Source organism: Schistocerca piceifrons, chromosome 1 (genome assembly GCF_021461385.2).
Source record: "Schistocerca piceifrons isolate TAMUIC-IGC-003096 chromosome 1, iqSchPice1.1, whole genome shotgun sequence".
NCBI lineage: Eukaryota > Metazoa > Arthropoda > Insecta > Orthoptera > Acrididae > Schistocerca > Schistocerca piceifrons.
Genome location: NC_060138.1, coordinates 284,434,706 through 284,447,668, shown reverse-complemented (window position 1 = coordinate 284,447,668; position 12,963 = coordinate 284,434,706). Strand labels below are relative to the sequence as shown.

General features: G+C 43.2%; 1 protein-coding gene across 1 annotated transcript in view; it reads right to left on the bottom strand.

The window, feature by feature from the left end:
* Nucleotides 1-12,963, bottom strand: part of LOC124794306 (actin-interacting protein 1) — a 193,307-nt gene that overhangs the window by 111,701 nt on the left and 68,643 nt on the right. The window lies entirely within an intron of this gene.

Below are 12,963 nucleotides of genomic sequence, written 5' to 3'. Positions count from 1 at the left end.
TTACCTTCTTCAAATGACTAACTGAACACACATTTTCTACTGTGCTACAAAACTGGATTCTCTTCTACTGATACACAATTCTTTGTGAATACACATTGTCATCGCATTTCCCGCATCCGGCTGATCTACATCCTAAGCTATTTCAACTGAAACCAAACTTATTTTAAATCTCTGTAGCCTCAGTCCCCAATCTGATAGAACTTCCTCACCTATGGAATGCAGTGTACCAAAACGAAAATATTAAATAACTCATAATGATCATATGCCACACACTGAATATTTAATGCAAAACCTAAATTTTCTTGTCTCTTGCAAAGCAGCAATTGGTACTAAGTACATCTAGCAGATTAGAAGGAGATACAAAACATCTTGTGGGTATTCAGATGTTATTAATCGGTATGACACAACTGCAGATTACCTATTGCAGAGACCATCTAGACCTGGAACTATATGGTAATATACATGGAATACCAAAAATGGTAGTAATGTATACAACTTGAATGTCTTCTTTTGACAAAGTGACAAATTTGTAGTATAGATTTCTTATGAATGTACTAATATGCCCTAGGCAGATGGGCTCAATGTTATGAAATGGGCCATTTACGGCAATATGTTGACCCAGCACTGCGGCATGGCACTAACCAGGCATTGCTGTCTGCCTGCCTGTCAGCACCCAGATGATTACCAAAACCAAGAACACTTCAGCATGTAGTACATGCGACTTTTGCTTCCACGACATCAAAACAAACCCATCTAGGCATGAATAAATACCGGTTATCTGGCCGGGCTAGACGTGTCCAGCAGCGAGTGATAAAAGTTGTCATGCAGTCATCCTTACATGACTGCCTGCCAAGGAGGCACAGCCACCACTTGACGGGCCAGGGTTCAACCTGATGCCCTTATAGCCACCAAGTCACTTGTGTGCTCACCACCAACAGTGTGCACCATCCAGCCACCAGTCTGGGGTTTGCTTCCTGTACGAATGCACTTTCACTTGCCACGGTTGTATGGGACTCATCATCCTGCACGCAGTGAGCATGGACTGCCTACTGCATCATTACCAATGCCACTCAGCTGCTGGATGAGATTGTTTATGACTTCCGGACATGTCATGCCTCAGGTGCAATGACAAGAGAATGGTCCAAGAAGACATGTTGAAACCTATCCTGAAATGTTTTTACACAGGAAGAAGACACCAAAAGAAGTGCACTGTCAAAAATTTAAGCTGCTAAGAAGCACTGCAAGTCTTTTTAAAAAAAAGTTGAAATTTCCCAAATTCTTAGCATGCCAGGCGACAGTAGAAATTGACACCCCTACTGGCACTGTAGAAACTGCAAATGCGCAACTAGGCGCGCGCACACACACACACACACACACACACACCTGAGGACGGCGATACACAGGAAATACGACACAATCAGATCATGATTTGTAGAGGATGTTTCAGGTTACCGTTCACTGAAAGTTTCTCTCACACTGCAGTACAAACTTACTATTCTCTCGAATTAGCCACCCCAGTAAAATCTATTACAAATTATCAGTTCCTTTTTCCAGTATTGGTAAGTATTGACAATACAGATAAAGCTGAATTAATATTTATTGTGCTTTAATACGGAATGCCTGCTAATAGTACCTTTTTTTCCCTTCCAGTTTCACAGTAATGTTGAATCCAATTAACATTCTCAATTTAGCAATTAATAAATATGAAGAACATGATTTCCAGCCAAAAGCACCTACTTTTCTGAGTACGTACAAATCCATCATTTGTTAGTTGATTTCCCTGACATTCATTTGAACGACACTGACATTTTGTTTGAAACTGTGGATACATTACAAGAAATTCGAAGTAATTGTGACAATTCCATGAACTGTGGTTCAGGCAACATCAGTTGTGCCAGTACCAGTTCTGAAGAAGAATACCTTCGAAGCCTTTTTTGAAAAGCACATACTGCAACAGCTTTCTGTGACAAAGGAAAGGCAGTGAAATATTGGTTAAATCAAGGAGGGAAAAAACACTTGAAGTTACGCAATGTGAAAGGCGTTTTCATATCGTAAAATCGGAGTGTGAACTATATAAATGGAAGAATCAATTACATGACTTAAGAAATATGTGCCAAATGGAAACCTGAAACCATATGAATGAAAAACTGTTTGAAAGATTTACAACTGCTCGTAAGAGGCTATGCACCTTTACTGATGCAGATCTACGAGACTGGGCCCTTCAAACTGCATCTGACATGAACATTGCTAATTTCCAGGCTACGTCAGCCTGGCTACGCAGGTTCAAGAAATCGTACGGAATAGGAAGTCGCAAAATTACCAAGTTTACTTCACGTAAACATGTAGAGCAGCTGCTAGTGATAGACAATGCTACAGACAAATTCATTGCTGATGTAAAGACAAAACTTTCTGTGATCCCCACAACCAGTGTTTATAACACTGTTCAGTCAGGTTTCGTAAAGAACTGCGTGCATACTGCAGTTTATCATGTTACTGTTGTGGTCTTCAGACCTGAGACTGGTATGATGCAGCTCTCCATGCTATTCTATCCTGTGCAAGCTTCTTCATCTCCCAGTACCTACTGAAACCTACATCCTTCTGAATCTGCTTAGTGTATTCATCTCTTGGTCTCCCTCTATGATTTTTACCCTCCACACTGCCCTCCAATACTAAATTGGCGATTCCCTGATGCCTCAGAACATGTCCTACCAAATGAGCCCTCCTTCTAGTCAATTTGTGCCACAAACTTCTCTTCTCCCCAATCCTATTCAATACTTCCTCATTAATTATGTGATCTACCAATCTAATATTCAGCATTATTGTGTAGCACCACATTTCAAAAGCTTCTATTCTCTTCCTGTCTAAACTATTTATCGTCCACGTTTCACTTCCATACATGGCTACACTCCATACAAATACTTTCACAAATGACTTCCTGACACTTAAATCTACACTCGATGTTAACAAATTTCTCTTCTTCAGAAACGCTTTCCTTGCCATTCCCAGTCTACATTTTATATCCTCTCTACTTCGATCATCATCAGTTATTTTGCTCCCCAAATAGAAAAACTCCTTTACTACTTTAAGTGTCTCATTTCCTAATCTAATTACCACAGCATCACCCAATTTATTTTGACGACATTCCATTATCCTCATTTTGCTTTTGTTGATGTTCATCTTATGTCCTCCTTTCAAGACACTGTCCATTCCGTTCAACTGCTCTTCCAAGTCCTTTGCTGTCTCTGACAGAATTACAATGTCATTGGTGAACCTCAACATTTTTATTTCTTCTCCATGGATTTTAATACCTACTCCGAATTTTTCTTTTGTTTCCTTTACTGCTTGCTCAATATACAGATTGAATAACATCAGGGAGAGACTACAACCCTGTCTCACTCCCTTCCCAACCACTGCTTCCCTTTCATGTCCCTCGACTCTTGTAACTGCTATCTGATTTCTATACAAATTGTAAATAGCCTTTCGCTCCCTGTATTTTACCCCTGCCACTTTCATAATTTGAAAGAGAGTATTCCAGTCAACATTGTCAAAAGCTTTCTCTAAGTCTACAAACACTAGAAAAGTAGGTTTGTCTTTCCTTAATCTATTTTCTAATATAAGTCGTACTGTCAGTATAGCTTCACGTGTTCCAACATTTCCACGGAATCCAAACTGATCTTCCCCGAGGTCGGCTTCTACCAGTTTTTCCATTCGTCTGTAAAGAATTCGCATTAGTATTTTGCAGCTGTGACTTATTAAACTGATAGTTTGGTACTTTTCACATCTGTCAACACCTGCTTTCTTTGGGACTGGAATTATTATATTCTTCTTGAAGTCATATCGAGGTGAAAAAGAGAGAGAAGGTTGCCCAATCAATGAATGCAATGATGCATTCATATATGATAATGCCATCGGTAAGTACAACTGGTTTACTGTTTCCGCAGCTGTATACATGTCTTCAAGAGCTACAATGCAAATTAGGACCAAAAGTAAAAAATGGACTGCTTAGTTGCAAAAATCTTGTAATCGACGTATCAGAATCTGAAATAATGGGAAAGAATAATTTTCAACATTTCGTTCAGTACGTTTTCCTACCTGCCGTGAAAACTAATTCATTGCTTTTGTTGGATTCATGGTCTGGACATAACGACGCCTCTGTTTTTGAGGAGGAGGACGAAAAATCTGTAGATGTAAAGTGAATTCCACCTGGAACTACAGGTGTGATTCAACCCCTCAATAAAGAATATTTTCGACAGTGGAAAGCATTTTTCAGGAAATTATCAGACAATATAATTTCCAATACATCTCTCTCATTTCAGGTTTATCAGCGGTCTTGTGGTTTCCGGTGACTAGAGGGAGCAGCGTGGTGCTGGTGTGCCTGACACTCACTCCCACCTTACTATTGAGCTTACGTAAAGTTTTTCACTGACCTTCCTTTCAGGATAGCCGGCTGCAATTGTCTGCCCAACTTCTTCTCCGAAGATAAGATGCTGTTTTGGAGGAATTTTTTAAACTCTTACATTAACTCCGTACACTCAGGATACTTTTAAACCAACCTCACTATATTTTCAGTTCCACAAACGAGACACCATATAAATGATTTATTTTTTGTAAGCCCAACAATTACCAGTTCGACAGATACTCTTACGTACTTTATAACAAATACAACCGAGAAAGCTCTAGCAAGTCCACCATCTAGACCTCACGGATGTAAGTGAGTAAGTAAGTGTCTTTTCTTTACTTTAACAACATTCAACTGTTCTCAATAATGACTGACGTAGCACCGTCACGGAGTACGTCGCGTTTGCTCCTTGTGTTGGGCGTGTAACTTCCGAGACGAGTGCTGTGACTACCTGCCCACGCCGATGGACCGTCTGATACACACACACACACACACACACACACACACACACACACACACACACACACACCACACACACACACACACACACATATATATTCGTGGCGCAGTAGACACAGTTCCACTTTCACACACTCATCTTTAAAATAACGCGTGTTCGAAACATTAGAAATACGAGTTTTTTTTTTTTAGGGCGCAAAACTGCTATGGTCATTAGCGCCCGGTCCGTGACTTAGGAAACAGTAAAAACCAAAAATGGAAACCAGCAGCAATGGGAACGAAACTCAAAAAATTGGAGAAACTAAAAGCAGAAGGAAGGCTTAAAAATCCACTACAGAAAGGGGTTGGTTGTCCCCAAAAAAAAGCTTCAAATGACTGACGTCATTTCACTGGCACTAATGAACTTGAGAACGCGATCGGCCAAGCGCGTGTCATCTGCTAAAATTGACGATATATCAGGCGACAGCTGTCGACGGGCGCGTAACGGAGTAAAATTGGGGCACTCAATTAAAAGGTGTCTTACCGTCCACAGCTGAGAGCAGTGGGGACAGAGTGGGGGAGGATCGCCTCTTAATAGATGGCGGCAGATATAGTGGACAGCCTGGAGAACAGCGTAAAGCTCCGCAGTATAAACCGAACACTGGTCGGGAAGCCGAAAGTGATTTGGGGTGTCGCCAACAATATAGGCACTCCCTACACCTAACGATGTTTTCGAGCCGTCGGTGTAAATAAATGTGGCGTCCGTCATTTGTGCACATAGAGCAGCAAATGCCCAATGATAAACAAGTGAAGGGGTACCATCCTTGGGAAATTGACAAAGGTCACGGAGCAGGCAGATCCGGGGACGGAGCCAAGGCGGTGCTGTACCCCAAGTTGTCAAGAAGGTTTTAGGAAAGCGGAAGGAAAGAGAATGGACAAGTTGACGGAAGCTGACTCCCAGTGGTAGTAGGGAGGAGGGGCGGCCTGCATACCCTACATCAAAGGAGGCGTCGAAAAAAAGGCCATGGGCTGGATTAGCAGGCATGGAAGACAGATGGCTAGCATAACGACTCAGAAGGACTGCTCGGCGATTGGACAGCGGAGGTTCAGCAGTCTCAGCATAAAGGCTTTCCACAGGGCTGGTGTAAAAAGCTCCAGACACTAAACGTAATCCACAGTGGTGGATAGAGTCGAGACGCCGAAGAATAGACGGCCGAGCATAGGAGTAGACTATGCTGCCATAGTCCAATTTCGAGCGCACTAAGGCACGACAGAGGCGGAGAAGGACCACTCGGTCCACTCCCCAGGAGGTACCATTCAGGACACGGAGGTTGTTAAGGGATCGCAGACAGCGAGCCGAAAGATAGGAAACGTGGGAGGACCAGCACAGATTTCTGTCAAACATAAGACCCAAGTATTTAGCGATGTTGGAAAATGGAAGGTTGACAGGACCTAGATGTAAGGAGGGCGGAAGAAACTCCTTACGTCGCCAAAAATTAACACTAACGGTCTTACTGGGAGAAAAACGGAAGCCGGTTTTGATGGTCCAAGAGTGGAGGCGATCGAGGCATCCTTGAAGACGTCGTGCAAGAAGGCTGGTCCGTTGAGAGCTGTAGTAGATCGCAAAATCGTCCACAAAGAGGGAGCCCGAGACATCAGGAAGGAGACAATCCATAATTGGATTGATGGCAATGGCAAACAGTACAACACTCAGCACGGAGCCCTGGGGTATCCCGTTTTCTTGGGAGAAAGTACAGGAGAGAGTAGTGTTCACCCGCACCCTAAATGTGCGCTCTGCCATAAATTCGCAAAGAAAAAGGGGCAGCCGACCTCGAAAGCCCCAAGACAACAGTGTGCGGAGGATACCTGTCCTCCAACAGGTATCGTATGCTCTCTCCAGATCAAAAAATATTGCTACTGTTTGGCGTTTCCGGAGAAAAGAGAGAACGTGTATCCGGAAAAGGAAAGACGGACGGCGACAGCTTGGAAGGAAGTGTTTAAATGGATTGGGTGATAATGGAGAGTTTCATGGAGAAGAATCATGAGTCCTCCATGTGCAGGAGTGCCTTCAACAGAGGGGAGATCATATCGGACGGACCGAAAATGAGGGAGTACAAAGCGGTCATGGGGACGCAGCTTTGTTTCCTGAAGACAGATGATGTCCGGCGAGTAGGATCGTAAGAGGATCGACAATTCATCCCGATTGGCTCGAATGCCACGGATATTCCAGTGGATAATGGACATAGGGTGAACAGAAAATGGAGGAATGTGACCAAGGTCGCTGTCAACTCAACGACTGCTCAGAGCTTGCGACCGACAGCATGGAATGGCATTCAGCCGAAGGCAGAAGATCCTGATTCATAGGTTGGTCAGGAGCAGCTCCTGCCACCAGCGATCGGCCGGTTGATCGGCTGCCAGCAGTGCGCCTCAGCGACACAGAAGACGGCTGAGGGCGATTTCCGCCAGGTGGTGCTGTAGATGGGACACGCCTTGGCGGAGAAGGAGAGGAACTGGGTTTCTTTGTAGCCTTCTTGGAAGTATGATGTTTAGAGGAAAGAGGAACCGGTGGTTGGGAAGTTGGGGTACGTAAAAAATATTCACGAGTATGCTCTTTTTTCGAAGTCTTGGTGTCTGACTTTTGGGCTCGAGATTTAGCAGAACTCGACGAAGGGTGAGCCAGAGAGTGGGCAGGCGAAAGTGGTGAGGTGGAACGGGCGATCTTTGCGCTGGCCGATCTGACGACCGTGGCACTAAAGGTGAGGTCACAAGTCTGCGTGGCCGCCTCCTTTGTTGGCCGAGGAGAGGCAAGGACAGTGCTGTATTTTCCTGTCTGAGGCACGGTGTGCTGTCGACTGGCAAATAATTTTCGAGCAGCAAAGGTCGACACCTTTTCCTTTACTCTAATTTCCTGGATGAGCTTTTCGTCCTTAAAGTGGGACAATCTTGAGAGGAAGCAGCGTGGTCACCCATACAGTTGATGCAGCGAGGGGATGGAGGTGAACAAGCACCCTCATGGGCATCCTTGCCACACGTAACACATTTGGCCGGATTGGAACAGGACTGGCTGGTGTGATTGAACCGCTGACACCGATAGCAACGCGTAGGGTTTGGGACATAAGGGCGAACGGAAATTATCTCATAGCCTGCTTTGATTTTCGATGGGAGGTGAACTTTGTCAAGTGTCAAGAAGACAGTGCGGGTTGGAATGATGTTCGTGTCGACCCTTTTCATAACCCTATGAACAACCGTTACGCCCTGGTCAGACAGGTAGTGCTGAATTTCTTCGTCAGACAATCCATCAAGGGAGTGTGTATAAACTACTCCATGCTAGGAATTTAAAGTACGGTGCGGTTCCACCCGGACAGGGAAGGTGTGTAGTAGTGAGGTACACAGCAATTTTTGTGCCTGGAGGGCACTGACTGTTTCTAACAACAGGGTGCCATTCCGTAATCTGGAACAAGACTTTACAGGACCTGCAATTGCGTCGACACCTTTCTGAATAATGAAAGGGTTGACCGTGGAGAAGTCGTGACCTTCGTCAGACCGAGAAACAACAAGGAACTGTGGCAATGATGGAAGAACTGTCTGTGGCTGAGACTCATTGAACTTACGCTTCTGAGCAGACATAGTGGAAGGTGAGGAAACCATTGCGGAAGAATCCCCCATGATTACCGGCGTCTCCGATGGCCCGCTCCTCCCTTGTGGGGGCCCTCTCTGAAGGCACTCCCGTCTTAGGTGATTGTTCACACCTCAGGTCACACCTCCCAACAAACGGATGGAGGGACCAATCGGCACTTTCGGAAGGTATCAGCTTGGGTAATCACCCCTCCCTGGGCCTGGCCGTTACCAGGGGGTACATACGTGTCCTACCTGTCTACCTGGGGCGGGGAATTACACGTTACCCCGTCACCGGCTACGCATTGAAGTGCGTGGGTCGGCCTTCAGACACGCACAGGGAGGAAAAAAGAAAAAGGGAAAGGAAAGAAGAGGGGTCTCAAACGCCGAAGCGGAGAAAAGGGCAAAGAGAAGAGGGAAGGAAAAGAGAAGGACAGAGGAAGGACGAAGACTTGCAAGTGTAGAAGGACAGAGGAAGGACGAAGACTTGCAAGTGTAGAAAGCAAGGAATTTGTAACAGGTTCGAGTGTCCGTCTCCGGACGTAGGCACAAACCATACTCCCAGAGGGGGAGAAAGGGAAGGAAAGAGCCAGGGGTGAGGGGGGGGGGGGGGGGGCGAAGATGGGGGGGGGGGAGGGGGAAGGATGCGGAAAGGGAGGGTATGCAGCCCGGAAAGGAAGGAGGGCCACATTAGCTCGGGGTCCCGTGCTCGCTACGCACGTATCCACAAAAGAGTTGTGGACCCCCTGGGGGGTTCTATTTTCTAGTTAATTAGTCATAAACTGTCGTACAATGCTGACAAAGAAAGTAAAACACAAATCACTGTCACAATAGTAACTTATGGTATGGGTTTTTTGTGTTCGTATCACACAACACTGGCTCAAAGCAATGTAGCAAGGTGCTGAAATGTCCCAGATGTGAGATAGGTCACTGGCCATGACATCGCTGTTACATTGCTCCAGGTTCTTTGAAATTAAGTGGGCGCGATACCAAAAAATGTACCCAAGATAACGGCCCAAATCAATGTCAACATGATAGGAGAATGTATCAGTATGGGGGGGGGGGGGAGGAGGGGGGGGGGGAGGAGAAAGTATTATGGGGAACTAACGAATCCCATAATACTTTTCAATTGCTAAATATGTATGTGGATCGCATGTACACCCCAATCTGTGATATCTGTGTGAATTGTGTCAGGATACAAATTTCTGCCTCTTATTGCAACCTCGCACACTTTGAAGGTACAGAAATCGAAATTATAAAAATATCACATAGAATAGGAATTAAATAGGCTCCTTTGGCTTAGCTTTTGAATTTTACTGCTTTAAGTTCTTTAAAAAATAATTTACACAATACAATTACAAAGCTTCAGGATTTTTTTCATGTTTGTATACTGTGTGGTAAGAGAACAAACTGGTTTTCTGAACAACTAGTTTGCGAAAGGGTAACATACAACTGACCATGTGAATGATCATAAACCAGTTCCAATGTATCTTAATGTCTGATACAGAGGCTTCTTTATCATTACTGCCAGCGAGACAATGATCCGCTTAAACTGAATGGGTACATTGGTTGGGATATGAAAGAGACCTCTCCAGCTGTTGGATCTATGAGGACAGCAGCTACAATGACATAATTTCGCGTAGTTTTAATCTGCGAATGGGTAGCATTACAAAGTTTTGGATGATTCAGATTGCATATCAGTAGTCTTAATGTAAGCTGATATGCCGTAAACACAACTTTATTAATAAACAGGTTTTCTGTTAAAAGCAACTGCCAGGAAGAAAACAGGACATTCGTGTGCATATAATTTTCATTTAAATTTACATACATGGAGAAACAATATATATGGGAGAAACAATTTGTCCAACCGTTTTAAACTTATGCTATCGTAGTTAAAATTGACTGTGAGGAAGCAAACGAAGCTGCACATTTTCATGGCACAGCATAGCACGACATTTTTTCCTTGCAGTCATTTTGGATAGTAAAGCTGTACATCGCAGTTCAAAAAATATATAGCTTATGTCCTTCCATAGGTTTATTACAATATTGCATAAAAATCTGAAGTATATCGGTCAAGAACATTTTGAAATTTTTGCTAACAATGTTTCCTTTTCATAGGCAAAGAATATGAGCGATATGTTGTTAAAGCTAAGGATAACACATGGAAAATGGTGGGTGCAAGAGTGCATAATGTTAGTAGGAGTACCATTGTATGATGGCTCCCAAGGTTCCCACAACACTATTCCTCTGAGATGGTTTAACACAGCTGCCAACACAGATTGAATCAGACTTAAGGACTTCTCAGCAGACAGCTTGGAGAGTGCTGCAGGAAGCAGCAAGTGACCATGAAAAGCAGCAACTTAGAAGGGGACTGTATGAACTTTCCCCTCATTGATCTGACTCATATTGACAGTGAGTGTAGGGCAAGACTAGGAATTCAACACGAGGCTGATATTGACTGTAGAAACATGGGGAAAAAAAAAACAATTTCTCGGACACAGAGTACATGTAATGAATGCAGAATTTTGTCTATGCATGGTTTTTTCAGTGTGTCAAACTGACAAACAAACTTTGTTTACACTCATAAACAGGTCTGGGTCATATACAATTTTGCAGTGTACCACACAAATCAAAGCATATCACCAAATATTAACGCAGACAACTAATGGTGTACGATTGATTGAATTTTTATACAATATTCTCTAGATGCTCTGTCTCCACTCTGTTTGATAATGCATATACAATTTTGTATTTGTTTTAGAAGGTTCTACACTTGCCCGTAAAAATAAACGTTATATGCTGCATCAGCAGAGTACATTATGGAGGAATTTCTTTAATACTGTACATTGGCAGACCCCCTCCATCCTGGGAAGTTTCACTGTATAAACCCAGATTAATCTGTCCGAACTGAAGGGCAAAATAAATGGTTCTTCCCTGACATATGGACTCAAGGTATCTGTTAAAAGATCCTTGTTTAAGCTGTTGTGAGTTTGCTGAACTTTAAGGATGATATTGTAACATTTTTGTATTTGCTTTCATTGTCATCAACTTAGTCCGAATGAGGTCAGTGGTCTCTTGCAAGCAAACAAAGACTGTTGGTACTAATTTTCCAGACAAGGTGACAGCATATTGTGCAATGCACAAATATGTCACCTTATGCATATCCTTTCACTGCAGAAGAACTACCTTTTTCCCTCGTATACCGAGTATTTGGTCATAAATTGACTGATATTGGCACCCTCGAACAAATATAGTTTACAAATTAGTGTTTTAAAACCCAAAGAAAGCAGGTGTTGACAGATGTGAAAATTACCGAACTATCAGTTTAATAAGTCACAGCTGCAAAATACTAATGTGAATTCTTTACAGACGAATGGAAAAACTGGTAGATGCTGACCTCGGGGAAGATCAGTTTGGATTCCGTAGAAATGTTGGAACACGTGAGGCACTACTGACCCTACAACTTATCTTAGAAGCTAGATTAAGGAAGGGCAAACCTACATTTCTAGCATTTGTAGACTTAGAGAAAGCTTTTGACAATGTTGACTGGAATACTCTCTTTCAAATTCTAAAGGTGGCAGGGGTAAAATACAGGGAGCGAAAGGCTATTACAATTTGTACAGAAACCAGATGGCAGTTATAAGAGTCGAGATGCATGAAAGGGAAGCAGTGGTTGGTAAGGGAGTGAGACAGGGTTGTAGCCTCTCCCCGATGTTATTCGATCTGTATATTGAGCAAGCAGTAAAGGAAACAAAAGAAAAATTCGGAGTAGGTATTAAAATTCATGGAGAAGAAGTAAAAACTTTGAGGTTCACCGATGACATTGTAATTCTGTCAGAGACAGCAAAGGACTTGGAAGAGCAGTTGAACGGAATGGATAGTGTCTTAAAAGGAGGATATAAGATGAACATCAACAAAAGCAAAACGAGGATAATGGAATGTAGTCGAATTAAGTCGAGTGATGCTGAGGGAATTAGATTAGGAAATGAGACACTTAAAGTAGTAAAGGAGTTTTGCTATTTGGGGAGCAAAATAACTGATGATGGTTGAAGTAGAGAGGATATAAAAGGTAGACTGGCAATGGCAAGGAAAGTGTTTCTGAAGAAGAGAAATTTGCTAACATCGAGTAAGATTTAAGTGTCAGGAAGTCATTTCTGAAAGTATTTGTATGGAGTGTAGCCACATATGGAAGTGAAACATGGACGATAAATAATTTGGACAAGAAGAGAATAGAAGCTTTTGAAATGTGGTGCTACAAAAGAATGCTGAAGATTAGACAGGTAGATCACATAACTAATGAGGAAGTATTGAATAGGATTGGGGAGAAGAGAAGTTTGTGGCACAACTTGACTAGAAGAAGGGATCGGTTGGTAGGACATGTTCTGAGGCATCAAGGGATCACCAATTTATTATTGGAGGGCAGTGTGGAGGGTAAAAATCGTAGAGGGAGACCAAGAGATGAATACACTAAGCAGATTCAGAAGGATGTAGGTTGCAGTAGGTACTGGGAG